Here is an 18661-nt window from a genome sequence, read left to right as displayed (position 1 = left end):
AACTGATCTTGAGGTAGTTGTTTCTTTGAAGCACAGTTTTCCTGCCAAGCAAGAGTTTGTGGTAACACCACAATAACCCCCACTTCAAAATATAATGTGTAAGTTATCCTTCCTTTGATATCATATATTTCCTTACTTTTCTGTGCGTTAATCTTCATTTAATGAGAATTTTTACTGATCTGAAGAGAATCACACAGAGGAGCAGCAATTAAAGAATTTTCCTCCATCAGTGGAGTTGATGGGAAAATTCAAACACAAGGAGGTTTTTTTTCTTCTGACTGTTTCAAGACTACTCCTTGTATTTGGCAGGAAGGTAGTGGAATTTATACATAAGTGTTACATCAAAATGCCTTGCATGCTACATCCTCCTAATGAAACTGTAAGAGAGTGCTTCTGTTTTTAGCTGTGGGAAACTAATTTCAGGGTCAGGGCCTGAAAATTACAGTTTTTAACCACTAATCATAGAAGCATTGAAAATTCCAGAATGGTTTGGATTAGAAGGGACCTTAAAGATCATCCAGTTCCAACCCCCTGCCATGGGCAGGGACACCTTCCACTGCCCCGGGTTGCTCCAAGCCCTGTCCAACCTGGCCTTGGACACTTCCAGGTTTGGGGCAGCCACAGCTTCTCTGGCAACCTGTACCAGAGCCCAACCACCCTCACAGTGAAGAATTTCTTCCTAATATCTGATCTAACCCTGCCCTCTGTCACAGTGTGAAGCCATTCCTCCTTTTCTTATCACTCCGTGTCCTCATGAAAAGTCCCTCTTCAGCTCTCTCGGATTCTCTTTAGGCACTGGAAGGTGCTCTGAGGTCTCTCCACTTCCTTCACTTCTCCAGGCTGAACAGCCCCAACTGAAAAATCCAGAGTTTGAAAGTTCCCTTTTCTGTTTTCTGAAATCTCTGCCAGTCTCTGTCACGAGTTCAGATTTTCCTTGGCAAGTTTTGGAAGCTCTGCCCTGTGCACTAAATGAGCACCAGGTCTTATTTTTAACCTTTACTTCTAAAACTGGAAGGGATAATCAACATTATTTCCATTGTTTGTGTTGCTTGAACAACTAGTAAGGGAATCAGACTCAGTTCCCTTTCTATGTTTGACTTTCCATTGCTTTCACTACTGAGTGACAAAGGCAAGAAATAACCAAATCTTCACACACTTGCAGTTAGAAGAGCAGATAAAAAATGATTTATGGTCTTCTAGAAACTTCTTTTTCTTACTGACACAAAAGCTTGGTACTTATCACAGGATCACATGCTGAGCTGGAAGGGACTCAGGGGTCCTCAAGTCCAGATACCTAATTAGCTCTGTACTTGTTTGCCAGATAAGGTGGATAAGACAGAGACTGGCTCTGGGATCAAGATTTCTGTGAAAAGTCCTTGGAAATGCAGTCCCAGACAACAGATATACCTCAAGAAGCTAACTCTTTTTGTTTGAGGTGACGCCCTGCTTAAAGCAGACTTAATGTTTCTCTGTACTCTACTTCTCCCAAAGAGTTTGGTAGTGGGCAGGACTTACTACCAATAAATGTGGGCAGCTTCAGATCCCTGGTGACATCACCACCATTTCTGTTTTTACCTTGAGACACCACCACTGGGCTGATGAGTCAAACCAACAGAGAGGTGAACTAAATTCATGTGAAATTCCCGGCTGAGGCAAAACCTTGAACTCAGCTTTATAACCCGGCCCTTTCTCCCTGCTGCTGTTTTCATTTCTGCCTCTACAAGGTGCCTGCTCGTGTTGGGCTGGATCAGCTGATGGCTTTCTAGGCACTGATTAATGACCTCCTGCCTGACTGCAGGCACAGCAAAGTCATTTACTCTGCTAACTGAAAATCCAGTGCTGTGCCACAACACCTACTGGGCTCTTCTTTCACTCAGAAGCTGTCTAGAAGTTGTCACAACTTGGTGTTCTGACTGGGGGACATGTAAGGTGGAATCCATTTGTCCCAAATTTAGGAACTTAAAATGTAAATGTCAATTTTTAAGCTCACTTTAGAGTCAGAGAAGGCAGTTTCTCTTATTCTAACGCAGGTGATGTTGGAGAAATCAACCCAATCAGCTCTAGAGGTAACTATTTATTCCAGCGACTGTAAAATAAGTCTGTAGTGAACAATTTTTTAAAGATTAATAAGTTATCTATGCTATTAGTTTTCCTTGATGGTCATATCTGAATCCTTCAGGAAAGATATGTGGAAAAAAGTCACCTGTGGATGAAAACCTTTTTTGTTTAAAACCTTCTTGGTAGGCAGTGGAGATACATGTGCCTTTTGTTCATCCCCTTTTCCAACCAAAGGTGATCATAGTTTTATCTATTCCTTCTGCAGACCAAAACACTGTCTCCCCATCTATTTAAGGAATAACACAGTAGGGGAAGGAAGATTTGACCAATTTCTTTCTTCTGTGTGTATGAACATGGAATAAGATCCACAAACTCTAATGATGCTCTCAACATTTCTCTTCCTGTAGTGATGCTCAGTAGTTTGCTGCTTCATTGCTTATTCATGGAAAGGAGTGTTACATTCAATATGTAAGATTAAAATACATCAACATATTTATAAATTAATAACTCAATAAATTTTTAAAATAAACCAACAAAAATAAATGTAAAAAAAATTACAAAAAATCATGAGTTGCAAACTGTATCTTTATTTTTAAAGGCGTTGTGGATCAATAGCTTTCACACAGTCATGTTGCTGTACCAAATTATCAGGCTGTTTCCTGCTTTAAATATTATTCCTGAGTTACTATTAATAGTTTTATTCATCAGAGAGAACCAACCCAGGCAAGTGTTGGTTAGTTGTGCCCTGAGAAATGGGAATGAGCAGGGCACACATGTGCTGCCTGTGTTTCTTAGTGAGTAAAGGTTTATCCCCTCCTACGTGACACAAATGAGAAGATGAAGATGCTCTTTAAATAAATGAAGGGTCTGCCTGGAAGGATTGTCCATCCAGCATCCCACTAAACACTTCTGTGTCCTTAAAGCTGGTAACTATGCCCAAAGGATGTGCAAGAAAGATCAGGGAAATGTGTGACATCAAACTTAGGGATGCAGCAACTCCTTAATTTTTTTTTTTTCAGCTTGTAGAAGGTTACCTTTATTTTTCAGTGTAGTGAGAACATGTCCACTCTTCACACCTTCACAAGGCTGAACACCACCCATGGTATCCTGAACCATGTGCCAGCTTTCTACCATGTGTCTGCCAAAAGCCTGCTCCAGGTGCCTGTAGCAGTGCTTATTGCTGAAGATCCACCTTATTTCTTCCTTCCATTGAACCAGCTCAAGACTGGGAATCACCCGAGTGAATGTAGATCTCCCTAACTCAGATATTCAGGTTCCTTGACAGTAAAGGACTGATCAGCACCACCAGCAACTTCTGGGGTGTGATTTATCTCAGTGTAGATGTAGAAAACAGGTCAACAAAATGGGTCTGTAAATGTTTCACTATAAACTCACTGTCTGCCCAGTTATCTTCTCGATGTGCTGGGAAAGAAGAGCAACAGGCAGAGGAGTTGGGATAAATGGCCATGTACCTGTGTCCCTCAGCTAGGCAGCAAACCACAGACTGATTCTGATCCAACCAAAGAAAGGTAAAGTGTATTTAGATATTAATCACATTTGAGGACAAAGGTTAATGTGTGAAAAATTAGAAAAATTACAATTTAGCTCCTAATTTGAGTAACCAGTCCACCCAACCTTTGGTTGATGCTGTTTGCTGCTATGTTGGCTCTTTGACATACTGACTCTTACGAGTCAACAGTCTTCCTGTTGCCTTTGCAGAATTTGATTCTTACCAACATTATTATCAAGGGCTTCTGTGGCATTTTATTGCTCGTATCTTGTCCCTTTGGTTTGCTGTCTTTAGCAGCCAGCTGTGCCCCTGCCTCCAGGGATGCTGAGAAACTGCAAGGAAAGAAAATCAGTGGGAAGGAGCTGTACTGGAAACAAAGCTTTCCTGGGAAACAGATACCAGGGTAGATTCTGGTCTGTGCTGGGCATGCAGGAAGGTTTACACACAGAAGGCAGGGATGGACATCCTCAGTACAATTTCTGTGAGTGTCCCTGCCTCAGCTTCCCCAGTGCAACTGAACAGTCACTCAGAGATTTATGAGGTGAAAAGAACTGGGAAAAAGAGCACACTTGAATATGTGTATAGTCCAGACAGTCATCTTCAGCAACCTCATTCAGTTTGTCAGTTGAACCAGGGCTTTAAGTTTGCAGAGCTGCTGATGACCCCTGTACTCAGCACTGGTATCCTGGGTTCAGTTTTGGGGTCTTCACTACAAAAAAGACACTGAGGTGCTGGAGAGTGTCCCTGGAAGAACAGAAGATCCGGGAAAGGGTCTGGAGCACAAGTCTGATGAGGAGCAGCTGACAGTTTTCAGCCTGGAGAAAAGGAGGCTCAGGAGAGTCTTTCTAGCTGGAATATTAGTGCTGTGTTTTGAATTTAGTGTGAGGATAATGTTGATACCACACTGATGTTTTGGCTGGTGCTGAGCTGTGCTCACCCAAAGTCGAGGAGTTTTCAGTGTCTCATGTTCTGCCAGTGAGGAGCTACATGAGGAGCTGTGGGGACAGCGTGGCCAGGACAGGTCACCTGAGGTGGCCAAAGGGATGTTCCACACCAGGGAACATCATACCCAGCATATAAACTGGGAGGATTGGCTGGGAGCTGCCTATCAGTGCCTGGGGAAGTTCTGGGCATTGGTCAATGGGTGGGGAGAAATCGTGTTGAGCATCACTTGTTTTTCTTGGGGTTCATTTCTCCCTCTCTTCTTTTCATTACAACAAGAACAACAAAACAAATAATAACCATAATAATGTATTTAAATATTGTTTGATACTATTATAATACAAGATATAATCATATTATTATATACTACTACAATATGGTATATTTTATATTATAGTATCATTATAATATGATATGAAAAAATGGTGTGACAATTTATATCGTATAATACAATATATTTTATTATTATTGTTATTATTATTATTTTATTGTTATTATTATTATTTTATTATTATTATTATATTATTTTACTGTATTTTGGACTGTTCTTGTCTGAACCTGTGAGTTTTACTTTTAGGAGACACACACACACACACACACACACACACAGAGAAGCCATGTGGTAGTTAGCTGCTGGTTGGGGTTAATCCATGATAGTCCTTTGTAGTGCTACAGGAGGTGAAGAATGAATATTTTCACACTGTGAGTTCACACAGCATCTCCCAGAAATACTCAACGTATTTTCACTGAACTTGAAGCCCATGTAAAAATAGGCCTTGCTTTGAGGGCTGGCTGAATACTTGAAATTCCCTGCAGTTCAGTTATGGTTCGTATTCAGAAATATTTGCAAACATCCAAGGGACACCTGAGATTATTCACATAAAACTGATGCACTGTAATTTTCCCTGTTTTTCACTGAAGCTCTCGGAACACTCAACAAGCAATTATGATTCAAACACCCCGTTGTTTGACATCAGTGTTCTCAGTTAGGAACTTTGGATCTGACCTGACCCAGATGGAGTAAAAGGGCTCTTTTCTGTCGAAGATGTCATGTTGATTTTTGTGTGATGAGGATCTGATCTTGGTGAAACAGTTACTACATGGAGGGCTCAGAGAGATCTCCTGCAAACTCCAAAACCCAGTTGGGCTGTGTGGAAGGGGTCTGAAAGCAGAGGCTGGGGTAGTAAAAAGGTCCAGACCAAAATTATTTTCCCTCATCACTCAGAGAGAGAAAGCAAGAGCATGGCAGGGATATAACCCTGAGCTAAGGACAACCTGATCTAGTGAAAGACACCCCTGACTGTGGCAGGGGAGTTGGACTAGGTGGTCTTTAAAGGTCCTTTATGACCCAAACAATGCTGATCTATGATCCTGTGCCTGGGTTAGGACTAGGGAAGGTTTGGTTGTCCTCACCTCAGCTGCCTTATTGATGGGCAGATTCTGGTGTTAGATGATTATTAGACTTATCTTGCAGCCAGTAAAGGAAGTCACAAGTATGTTCTTAGTCAGATAGTGAAGCTGGGTCTTATGGTGTGAAAGAGGAGGAGTTTCTGGCTCCCACCCCAACTGGGGACAGTCCAGACTGCTCTGCCTCAGGGTCCTCCCTCAATCCTTGCGGTGCTGCCTCACTCCTTATGTTGGTCACAGAGCTGGGCCAGGGATCTTTCCAGAGGAGAGACCACAAGTGAACCTGAACGTGGAATTCTTTCTGGTTTGTAGCTGAACCCTTTCTCAGTGTAATTCCTCCCTATTTCAGAGAGAATTCATGGTGGTAAGTAGTTTCTCTGAGTCTGTGAGACCTTACATAGATCTATTAAGATGAGAAAACCTTACTCAGCTTTAGACACTTGTATTTACATTTTTATGTACCCTCAGATTATTTTGGTGTATATAGAGAAATGCATTACAAAAATTAAAGATTAAATAAAATCGGTACATTTTTGAATATAGTCATTCTTAATGCATTTGTGTTCATATGATCAGGTAAGTTTAAGTTAACTTGACAAGAAGCAGCTACCAGTCTTGCTGCTTTTTATCATGTCACATGACTTTAAAAGCACATTAAGGTCATGTTCTCTAATGAATTGTTGTGTTACATGTTTCTGTGTGGTTATCAGTAGGACAAAAGTGTTTCTTTCACTTTCATAGGTCTTGTGTGAGGTGGCTTTTAATGTGTTTTTGTTTGCCCACCTTTTGAAGTGCTCACTTAAGCTGGCACACTCCAAAGGGTTAACATTAAAGATTTTCTTCTCCTTTAAAGAGACCAAAAAAAAAAAAAAAAAAGGTCGAAAATGAGTGACTTTAACTAAATTGTGGTAGAGATTGAATTAATCACATTTTAAATGTCCAAAAATTGTTCACCTGTTTCTTGAAGGGTCCATCAGTTCTAGGCAACAGGTACCTCCCAGATGGTTCTTCAGCTCATTTCAGAGCAGGCATCCAAAATCTGATGAGCTGCTCTTCCAAAATGCTTGTTTTGTCCTCTGACTCCTGACAGTGTGGGGGTTGTACAGCCTGTCACAGACACCTAAATATTTAGTTTAGGAAGCAGTATGGATTTCTAAACTGTGTTGTAAGTGTATAATGTATATATAATGTGGGATTTAAGGGATAGTCAAAACCTATTTTATGGAAGGCAGATGTCAGGGAGGACCAGTGCACAGCACCTAAACCAGCACTTAAACTTGTGTGTAACTGTCCCATCCATTAATTCTGACTCATAAAGCTAAGAACAGGCCTAGGATGGTCTTAACTTCTCTTGGGCAATAAAACAATCACTCTTTCCATGCAGTCACAGCAGAGTGCAGAGCAGCAATGCCAGCCCTAGACCAAAATATTTATAAGTATTGTTAAATATTTTTAAATCACTGTTGATGTTTTTGTACAACCACAGATGTTTTTGTACAACCAGCTAAGATTAAACTGATGATGATCAGTCTACCAGCAAAAGAAGTTTGGAGTGAGAATTACTGTTCCTGGAACAGTTTTGGTGTATTCATTCATATTTTTATAGGGATCTTGGGAATTTTTACTCCTGCTGAACTGCTAAAGAAGCTCTTAACTCAGGAAAGGTTGTTTTCTTCACACTGTTTATGGCAGTTCTTTTCCATGAGAAAAGAATCAGTGAATGAGTGAATCAGGGTCACTGTAGATTGTGGCAAAGAGGGATGGATTATCATTAATGTCTGCATTAGCTTGGCAGGTGAGACAGGTTCAAATATGAAACCTATGGGATCATAGTACACTTTCAGACAGAATCATTATCATTGCAAAACATCACAACATCACTTTTCCTTCATTCTCCAAGAACTGGGTAGGGCATTTCCAGTTATTTGGCACATCCACCCTGTAGTCACAGAGAAGGACTAAACAAGATGAACATAAATGGTTTCTGGACATCACATTTCCCCACAGACAGTGAGGAAGGTTCCTCAAAGAAGATACTGTCCCCCAGCAGTGATTAACTGGTTCTAGAGTGTCCTAGAGGAAACTGGAGCCTGGAGGAGAGAAGGCTTTGGAGGGAATTCTTGCTGTCTCCAGCTGCCTTATTGGAGGCTACAGAGAAGGAAGAACCAGGCGCTTCTTGGAAGTAAATGGCAAAAGGAAAAGAGGCAAGGGATGGACAGTGTTTCTTGGTGCCATTTCCATGTATGTTTTCCACTGAATTTAATGTCTCTTGAGTTTTTAAGTCCATTTCCTGGAGCATACCGTAAATATCCTTGCCTTCTTTCTTTTCTCTGATTTAAAGTGATTTATAAGTCATTTGCAAACTGAAGGTTCTGCGTCTGACACCCACTTTGAAAATGCCTGAAATAAAAGGTTTGTTTGCAATCACAGATCTTACTATGATTAATGCATCAAAGCATGGCTGGGAATTGCCTCAGTACCATTTAAGTACTCTTCAAAGCAAAGGTACAGACTGAAAGTTAAGAGGTTTCTCTCCCTTTGTACATCTTTGTATGTGTTTATCTAACTCCAATGGAAAGGGCTTAGTGGATTTGCTTTTCTCATCCACTCCTGCACTGTCAGCTAAAGAAAAATTCCTCTGGGGAAACATCTTTTGATATTCGTGAAAGATAAGTTTGTCTTGTAAAGGAATTAGCATTGTAAACATCCTTACAAATGTTTGATATGTGATACTGCTAAAGAAGTACTGTAATCTAAGCCAACATTATGTTTGGATCCTGAATGTGTTTGCAGGCTAGATGGGATGTGCAGAGCAAGGGCTTGGGAAAGACCACCCAAGTTAGGACTGAGAAATGCTGCACATGATTTGGGAATGACTCCCACAAACAAGGGTTTGAAGAAAAGCATTGCATCCAGCAAGGACACAAATAACAAAATTACTGGATAAGTCATCCATTTGCTGCAGTGAATTCAGGGAAGGCCAGGAAGGAGCATCTCCATCAAACTGCAGGGATCTGAAAGGGGGGGTGGGGAGAGAACCAGGTCTCTGAGATATCCCTTTTAGAGAAGCTCCAAGGGCATCTTTTTGATCTCTTTGTGGCTTCAGCCGTGCCTTAACCTCCGGCTCAGTGGCTTTTGGGTCTAATGGCAGATCCTAAAAGGTAATGTTTTTGTTTCCACACTTTCTCATTGTGTGTGTGAAGGCTGATCTTACTGTGGGCAACAGAACACAAGATTGATTGACATCTGGTGCCATATCTGATATACCTTTAGGGCATACTTAACACATCAAGTGTTTCTTCCCCAGTCTATTCCAATTTTTCATCCCTTAGCTAAATTTCTGTAAAATGCCTCACAATTGCAGCTGCAGTAGGAATTTCCCTTTGTGTTATTATTGTTACAATGACAAAAAAGAAAAAAGGTAAATGGATCATACCAACACTAAGACACCATGCTGGAAAAGAAATTGAATCCCTTGTTCACTTTGGATGCCACAAAGAATGGTTGTGGGTCTGGAAACAAATCTAGAAGGCTTTATTTTGGAGAGAGAAACCAAAGTTGAAGGGACAATCTGCTTAGACAGTAATTGTGATATGGTCCATAATCCAGATATCAATCTCAGTGCCTCAAGTGATTCGATCACATGTGTGAACACAGCATGGGCATAATTTAGGCTTTATTTACCCTGGAGCCTAAGTCAGCCTGCTTGTGCTGTTCATCCAGAAACTGGGCTTACATTCCCTTTGCTCTCTGGATATGCTCTCCATGCTATTTCAGCACCACAAATGCCTTGTTAAGCAGGAGAATGCAATCTGTCTCCATGCAAGAAACCAGCAGAGCAGGATCACAGCAGAAAATTGCGGTGTGGGAAAGAGCAAACAAACCTGGGCACACTGACCCCAGTCTAATCACCCCATGTCACTCCAGAGAGTGCCTCCTCCTCCTCAATTCATCACAGGGACAAGCAGAATAAAAATACTGCTGCAGGAATATAGAAGTCAAGTTGTTCCCTTCTTCTGCTTCTTCCCTGGCACACTGCTTAGAAGAGAAAAGGAGCTGGAATACTGCCAAGTGTCACTGCAGGGAGGAGCCCTCAGCTGGCACAGGGCCTGCAGAATGTTTCCTACAACCTGTTCTTTTTTTCTAATGGGATTCATCTTCCCTAACCTTCACCATCCAATAATTAGGCATCTGATCTAAGCCAGTCATTATGTGTCTCTGGAGTCGATGGCAGAGGGGTTGAATGAATCGCCCTCTGGGGTTACTTGTCTCTGTGTGTTGACAACAGAGTCAGCCTAAAAGACTGGCTTAGAACAGACAGCAAACTTCTTGGCAGCTAAAATTAAATTAGATGAGTCCCAGCATCAGCTGCACTCGGGTGACTGGCAGACTGACTCACAGCTCACTACGGTGCTTTGAATGCTCAACAGGAGCTGTGTACTTCTGGCTCTGGGATCACTGTGTTCATCCTTAGCTCTGGAAAGTCTGGATTAATATATTTTCTCTTGATACACTGGAACAGGTTGCCCAAGTTGTGGTTGACTCACCCCTGGAAGTGTTCAAGGCCAGGATGGACGAGACAACCTGGACTAGTGGAAGATTCCCTACCCATGGCAGGGGGGTTGGAAATGCCTGATGTTTGAGGTCCCTTCTAGCCCAAATCATTCTGTGATTCTATTATTTCATGACGTGTAATTTTTGGGACAGCTAATCAGATCCACAAGTAAATCAGGAAATAATGATGGATGTATTATGATCATATGACTCTGTTGCATAAATACAGGTGACTTGGACTGAAAACAGGCTGGAATACTGAGATCAAAGAATGTGCAACAGGAGACAAGTCAGTAATGCAGTACCACAGGTGATGATACTGGGACTGATGCTATATGTAGATGATATAGATGACTGGGACGTCTGCATGTTTGGAGACAGTAAAAATTCAGGGGGAGTGACCAGATGGTTGTTTTGTCATTCAGAGAACCCTGTTGATCTGGGAAAATGGGCAGAGAAGATTCCTATGAAGGTCAATAAAGGGAAATGCCAATCCTGCAGCTGGAGAAAAATAACCCAGTGCACCAGTATGGACTGATGGGCTGGAAAGCAGCTTTGCAGAGAAGACCTGGGGGGTCCCAGTGGACACCAAGTTGGCCATGAAACAGCAGTTTTTCCTCAGAGCAAAGTAAATTAAAAGCATCTTGGGCTGAACAGCATCAGCAGCAGGTTGATAGAGGGAATCCTTCCCCTCTACACAGCCCCAGTGAGATGGATCTGGGGGTTTGTGTCCGGTGCTGGGTTCTTCAGTGAGTCTCCTGCAGTGTCACAAGGGTGATTAAAACATCAGAGAGAGAGGCTGAGAGAGCTGGGACACTTCAGCATGAAGAAGGGAAGGGAAAGAACTTATCAATGGTATAAGAATCATAGAATCAGCCAAGCTGGAAAGGACCTCCGAGGTCATCAACTCCAACCCTTGATCCAACCTCGCTGTGGTTACCAGACCATGGCACTGATGCCACATCCAGTCTCATCTTTAAAACCTTCAGGGATGGAGAATCCACCCCCTCCCTGGGCAGCCCGTTCCAATGCCTGATTACCCTCTCTGGAAAGAATTTCTTCCTAATATCCAATCTAAACCTCCCCTGGCACAGCTGAAGACCGAGCCCTCTTGTCTTGCTGATGGTTGCCTGGGAAAAGAGACCAACCCCCCTCTGGCTCCCCCCTCCTGTCAGGGAGTTGTAGAGAGTGAGGAGTCTCCCCTGAGCCTCCTCTTTCCATAGCATATTTACTCTTAAAATGTTCAAGCACAGGAACAGTTTGTCCAGAGAGGTTGTGTAGCCTCCACCCATGGAGATGCTCAAAATCCTACCAGACAAAATCCTGGACAACCTTTCTCTGAGGAGAGGGGTTTGACTGGATATTCTCCAGAAGTCCCTGACAACTTCACTCATCCTATTTAGTTACCTGTATGTTAAATCTCTTTGCTACATAGATCAGAATCCCAGAATGGTTTGGGTTGGAAGATCATCCAATCCCACCCTCTGCCATGAGCAGGGGCACCTTCCACTAGCCCAGGTTGCTCCAAGCCCCGTCCAACTTGGCCTTGAACACTTCCAGGGATGAAGAATCAGCTGAATCCGATATATTTCACACTTTGTAAAAAAATCAGTGATTTCGATGCCAGTTTTACAGAGTCTAGACAAAAATATTCTCACATCCTCTGCTTCCTTTGAGATACTGTCTGACCTTTTCCACTTGTTCAAAGCCAGGACAGCACTGGAGCATGAAAACCTGATGCATGCGACAATAAAACTGAGGAATCACGTCTAGAACACGATGCAAAAGACATCACAGATACTTTGGCAGAAGGAAAAAACAGAATTCATGCTGGCAGGTCCTTGTACATATTTGAAATGTTTTTTTCCGTTCAGATCTAAAGTTCGTGATCTGAAAATTCCTGTCTGAATTCAGTCATGCTACTGGCATAAAGTTTAAATATACTACGGCTCTCCAGAATTAAAATGGTTATTTCAGATAGCTAGATAATTGTAGATAGCACCTCTAAGTGTAGCTTTTTCTCTTTCTGTGGGTGTAGAATGTACTCCAAGACTGTAGAGGTATAATGTCTACAATTCTCTTAATTCAATGATCACTTAAAGCTTTAAGATCTGGCCTGAGGGAGTTTTTCCCCAAAACATTTTACATCAAGATTCAAAAATACTTTATTTTCTCTTTCGATGCTTAAGAATTCACTTAAATTCATTAAAGCCTGTATAAATGAATACATTAAACAGGTTATGGTGAATAATTTTTTTTTTCTAAGGATAGCTGTGGCTCTCATGTTTGAATTCTTATTTTTAAATTGTAAGAATAGTTTTAATTACACATTGCTGCATGTATAATTTTAAGATAATTATATAGCACACAGATTAAGCTCTTATTTGCTTCTCATGCCTGAAGATCTCATTTAGCAATTATTTAATACTTACCTAATGTAAAACTGCCTTATTAAATTGGTGCTGAACAGCAAAGACCTTTCTTTAAAAGAAAACATTCACAACTTTTGAAGAGAAGAATAGAATTGTCAGACAGATATGAAGCACCCACTCTTTATCTATTATAATTTAGCTGGGGTTCACTTAAGAAAATTAATTTATTGATACTGAGTCTGACTAAAGTGATCTCAGTAGCTCTCCCTACCCACTTACACAGCGTGTGTGGCGTGTGAGCTTCCAGCCACAGGATGGAGGCTCATCCACCACCATTTAGGGGCAAGGAGGTGACAAACTTTTCCTCTTTGAATCCTCCAAAAATTGCCCTCTGAAGGAATTTTTAAGGAGCACGGAGAGCAAGTGAGAGTTTTTCCTTGTAATCACCTGAACAGGATAAACCATCTCGAATGGAATTCCCATTTGGAGAGGCAAACTCTACATACAGGAGGCAATGTCAGGGATCAGTCAAAAATAAAGGTGACTATTCCTCCTCTGCTGATCCACAGATCAATATCTGGCCTTCTTTCAAGTCATCCTGCAGGCTGGGTCTGAAAAATGCCTCTGAGTCTCCATAGGACTGGAGGGAAAGAAAAGCAGCTAAGTAAGATAAACTTTCAGTCATTTATCCCTGGAAGATTAGTGCCCAATACAAAACGTAAAGGAAACTGAACCCCTGAAGTATTTTTGGGGCATCAAACGGTGAGCAGAATTCTATGTTTTGGGGGTTACATAATCTATAGGTGAGCAAAATCACACAGTGATAAATAGAGTGCTCATATCTCACGTTTTGCCCTCCTGTTTTAGTTCCCTGGTAGTTACCACTCTGTTCTTCTTTAATAAGTAAATTTGTGGTTTCTTTGAAACCTAAATTTGTCTGTTCTCTACATGAGGATTACACAGTTGTTCATGTCTAAGTCTTTATGTCTGTGGTAAATGGATGAAGTCAGAAATTATCTCATTACCTAAGAACATGCATAATGTTACAACTCTAAGTATGTGGGCAAGGTTTGGTCTGAGTGTTTCAGAATTTCACTGCTGTTTATTAAGCCCCATAAGATTTCCATGAAACAGGCAGATATGTCCTTTTATAAAGAATACTTTATATCTCAACCACAAGTATCAGAGAGTTCAAGCACATATGCTTAAAAAAATAAAGGGCAAATTAATTATTAGCACAAATAGGATGCAGGCTTTGCACCCTAATTATGTTTTGACTGTAGCCAGTCCCATATGTGATAAACTATCCTCACTTATTTTAGGGTTTATTTGCTTTTTCTACAAGTTAGAAAGTTGAATGAATCCTTCAATCAGATCACAAGTAGGAGGAAGGTCTACGAGCATCAGAACCTCTTTTTTATTAAACTGGAGTCCTCAGTTCTGATGTATGTTTTACATATAGGTAATCTACTAACCCATGAGAGAGGCTAGAGAGGAACAACTTAATTAACTAATTAATTCAAGATTTGTCTTTTCAAAGAGGAATTTAAATTTTGGTGATCTCTGACCATACCTTTACACCTTGAGTAAATAGCCATGAATCAGCACAAACCAGAGCTGTCCTGTTTCTTTCCTGGAGCCACAGGCCTTGTTGACTTGGGGTTTTGTGCAGGCTAAGCTTCCTAAATCATGTTTTCTGGAAACAAAGAGGGTAACCCAAGCATTCAGAGCAGGAAGCCCAAGCTAATTTATAATAGGATTAACTTTGCTCCAGCACCCTCCCCGTGGCTTTGCTGGGTTTTCTGTGTTAAGATCTCTCCTACAGCTGCTCTGTTTGATTGCCATTCTGTCCATGTGCCCTCTCTCCTGCAAGGCAGGGGCTGTTTTTGTGTTTGTTTGGGTGGTTTTGTTTCCCCAGCCACCATACACGGCCACCTCTACAATGGACGGGCGTCTCTTAGCAATGCTGCAGAAAACGGGTGATATTCACACAGGCCTCTCTGGGAGGCACAAATATCGCCTTCCTTATTTGCCATGCACGTCACTGAGTTAAGGAATGGCTTTGTTCAAAAGAAATCCAGCCTTGGGAGCTGTGGAGTGTGTCCTGCTCGGATCTGCCTGCGTGACTCTACCTACGGGCACAGCGCGTGGAGTGGGATCCAGCTGAAGATCAGACAATTAAATTTAACTTTCAGCTTAACTTTCAATATTAAATTTGATATTCAGGTGTGTGTTTCTGTCCTGTCTGTGCCCAGCAGATATCTCAGTGTGCTTTAATTGCTCACACTTTTGTGCCTGTTTGCAATACCACGTTATCCTGCCTAAATTTTGCTTTCATTTCAAGAGGACATGGAAGTCCCACACCCGTGGTGTCACCTCTGCCACCTCTCTGTGGGTATCTCTGCCACCCCAGTCTCAAAAGCTGCTGCCTGACTGTGTGAATAAGTAACCTACACCCTCATTAGAGGAGTCTAGGGAATGGTTCAGCTGCTCAAATGTTACTACCTGCTTTAGGATTGGTTTTCCTCTTTAGCACTTGTCATTCTTTTGGTGGTGACTGAAAGAGAGTCACATTCCAAAAAAGAAAATTGGGTGTCTGCAGCCTGTCAAGTCCATGACAGGTGTTTTTTTAACCTTTGAGCATCTGGTGCTGAAAGCTTTTCTGGAAAAAAAACTGCACAAGAAAAATTGGAATCCCACTGCACTTCCCAGCATTTACTGCCAGCAGAACCTTAGTATGAGTGAAATAAAAAATAATCTGTTTGGTCAAAAATATCAATAACATGCTTAGTGAAATTTCAAAGCACTGGCAAATAATGGCACAGTATGGTCTTACTTCAGATCTCTATTAATTTTGTCTATTGGATGATAAAATGATTATGATAAGGGATGTATGTTTTTAGTTTTTACTAACCAGAGAGGTTTATTTTTGGTTCACCAAACTTAAATCTCTACAAAATATTCTAAATTATATGATATTAGATTATATGTAGTATTTAAAGATGCCATAAAGCCGGTGTGCAAAACTCTTAGCAACAGTGTTTTTCTGTGATGGGCTTAGAAGAGGAGACTGAAAAACCTGTACAGGTAGAAAATGTGTAAGTAAAGGCTTTGTCAGAGTTTTTGACACCCACATTAGTCACATCTCGTCCTAACCCACATCTCATCCTAAATCCATGACCTATAAAATGACTAAAGGGTTTCCCTGGCCTTTTGTCACTGACACCTGTGTTTAAGGGCTTACTTGAGGCACTGTAAGGATATTTGCTCTGCTCAGATGAAAGTTCCACCTAACTCAGCATCGTGTCTGACAAAGTTTAAAAGAACCAGGGCAAATATAACCTTGGCCTTGCCTTGAGTGTTCTTTCAGCCATTTAGGGAAGCTGGTGTGAATTTTTAGACAAGAAAAGCAGTTATGTATTGTTTGAATTCTGCAATTCGCAGGCTGAGTGACCTTCCCATGCCTATACTCTAAAAAATGCATTTTCAGAGAAGATAATATAATTCCCCTTTGGCTGTGTCTTGAAACTGCAAGGAATCCAAAGAATCAAAGAAAATTCTAACGTTCAAGTGTTTGCTGTCTATTTTCCCCCCCACAAAATAAGTTAACAAGTAAGCCTGTCAATAACTGGTTATCATAGAAACATTTGAATGGATAGAGCCTTCCCAAATCTTCGTTCGCGAAGCCTCGCCATGATGATGATCATAGAAACATGGTTGTTTTTATTGTACGTCTCTCAGCATTATCACTGTGATTCCAGAGGCATTTTGTGCTTTCAGAATTTCTGATTGAAGTGTGGTGTGGATGAATCTTTAGTAACCTTCTCAAATTATTTTTCTCCAACAGTGGTACTAGAAACGATCACCAAAATTATTGCACTGAAAGACATGAACAGGACATGGGCTCATCTCCTGGAGATGCATTCCATCAACCCTCAGTCATAATACTGGATATAAGTAAGATATAAGTATAAATGTTAAACTTTTGAGTATGATAGAATCATCTTACAGTTAAATAATTGCCAACAGGCTAATCCAGGTCATGCTAACCTGAGTATCCAAGATAGGCTTTCAGATATCTTACATATCTTCTTTTATTGATTAAAAGGGAGTCAAGAAAGATCAGCTGTGCCTTTTGAGAGTCCATGTTACAGTAGTTCTATCTCACCTTTGGTATCATAGCAACACATAATTAAAAGGGCACTTTGACCACCAAGGTGGTTAATCAGGGGGTCACCTGAGTCTATGAGTGGAGATAATAAAAGGAAAAGTTTCTTGTCAGTCACTGTGCAGAGTGCATTAAGCAGAAAAAAGCCTTAAAAGAGAAGGGTTTTTTTAAGGCAAGAAGGGAAAAAAAATCAAATAATATTGACTTGAAGCAAGGAAAAAGAGGAGGGAGAGAATAAGAGGAAGGCTGGTTCAGAGCAGAGAAGAGATTGAGAATTGTTTGAAGAACTGCTCATACTGATGAGGAATCTAAGGCAGGAAAGTGCCAAATACTGGAAAAAATTATCTATTATGCTACTTAACTGAAAGTAATTAGACTTGGAATGAAGTGTGAAGTCCTCTGAAAACACATCCTTAATGTATTTCCTAGTGAATTTTTGGGGCTGGGGCTCAGAGATATGGGGAAACTTCACAGGCTCGTGTCAGAGAGACAGCTTGGAGAGAGAGGAGCCTTTGCTCTGTGGAGGAACAGGGAAGGTGCATCACTGCCATCCTTAGGCCTGAGAGATGTGGGGGGAAAGGAAAGAATACTGATCACGAGAAAGCAGGATAATGGTTGGTAGCTGAATTAGGAAACCTCTGTTGGGGTTATGTCCTATATTTGGGCAACTTCAGAACAGCGACATGTATTGTCTCCCTGTGAGACCAAACTTAATTTTTGCTCACGACAGCGCATTTGAAAAATTACATTTGTTATTTTGATCAAAAGAAAACTTGCTGAACTCTCTCAGTGAGAAGAGTTTCTTCCTTAATATTTTCTCTGGAGGGAAACATACCCACCCCACAACTCTGGAACCTCCATCCTTCAATTCGAATCAATGATCACAGCAGCTGCCTGACCAAAAACTGCTCCAGCTTCCATTTGTGGGGTCGAAAAGGAGCAGGTGCTGCTGGGAGATGATGCCACAGAGGGCAGCTTCCAAGACTTCTACTTGGAGCTGGTTCTTTTCAGGGTAAGCACACAGACAGCACCGTGCCAGCCACCAGCATCTCATCACTCTATGAGTCCCTGAAAGTAGGTTTTAGCCAGGGGGGGATCAGTCTCTTCTCCCAGGGAACAAGCAACAGGACAAGAGGGAACAGCCTCAAGTTGCACCAGGGGAGGTTTAGATGGGATAGTAGGAAAAAATATCTTCACCAAAAGGGTGATCAGACACTGGAACAGGGTGCCCAGGGAAGTGGTAGAGTCACCATCCCCGTGGGGATTTAAACAACGTGTGGATGTGGCTCTGAGGGAGGTGGTTTAGTGGTGGATTTGGCAGCGCTTGGTTATCAGCTGGATTTGGTGATCTGAAAGGTCTTTTCCAACCTGAGCAATTCTATGATTCTATGATCTACTGATACCACAGGCACTGGCACAAAACCATCTGCTGACCTTCGATGTGGGGGTACAGAGTGTTCCTCTTGTGATAGACTCACAAGGTCTCAGTGACAGACTAATCCACTCTTCAGCAGAATTGATCCCTGATGTGTTTGAAAAGCACATATGGGAATATTTTTTTAAATTTCCCAATCTGGGATGAGTGGGAGATTCTTCAAATTTATTGACATGGCCAGTACACCACATAGGACCCCAATGGAAACAGCTAAT

The 18661-nt window shown here is 41.5% G+C and overlaps 1 long non-coding RNA gene across 1 annotated transcript; it reads right to left on the bottom strand.

Annotated features, from left to right (window-relative positions):
- Positions 1–13393: 13393 nt before the first annotated feature.
- On the bottom strand, positions 13394–17927 carry LOC108504058. Its single transcript, XR_001876981.1, has 3 exons — positions 17851–17927; positions 14417–14539; positions 13394–13483 (listed from the first exon to the last, which is right to left on the bottom strand). It is a non-coding gene; the product is annotated as an uncharacterized LOC108504058 (long non-coding RNA).
- Positions 17928–18661: the final 734 nt, after the last annotated feature.

This window comes from Lepidothrix coronata, unplaced genomic scaffold, assembly GCF_001604755.1.
Source record: "Lepidothrix coronata isolate B3197 unplaced genomic scaffold, Lepidothrix_coronata-1.0 Scaffold151, whole genome shotgun sequence".
In the NCBI taxonomy this organism is placed as follows: domain Eukaryota; kingdom Metazoa; phylum Chordata; class Aves; order Passeriformes; family Pipridae; genus Lepidothrix; species Lepidothrix coronata.
This window is presented reverse-complemented; position numbering and strand designations above follow the sequence as displayed.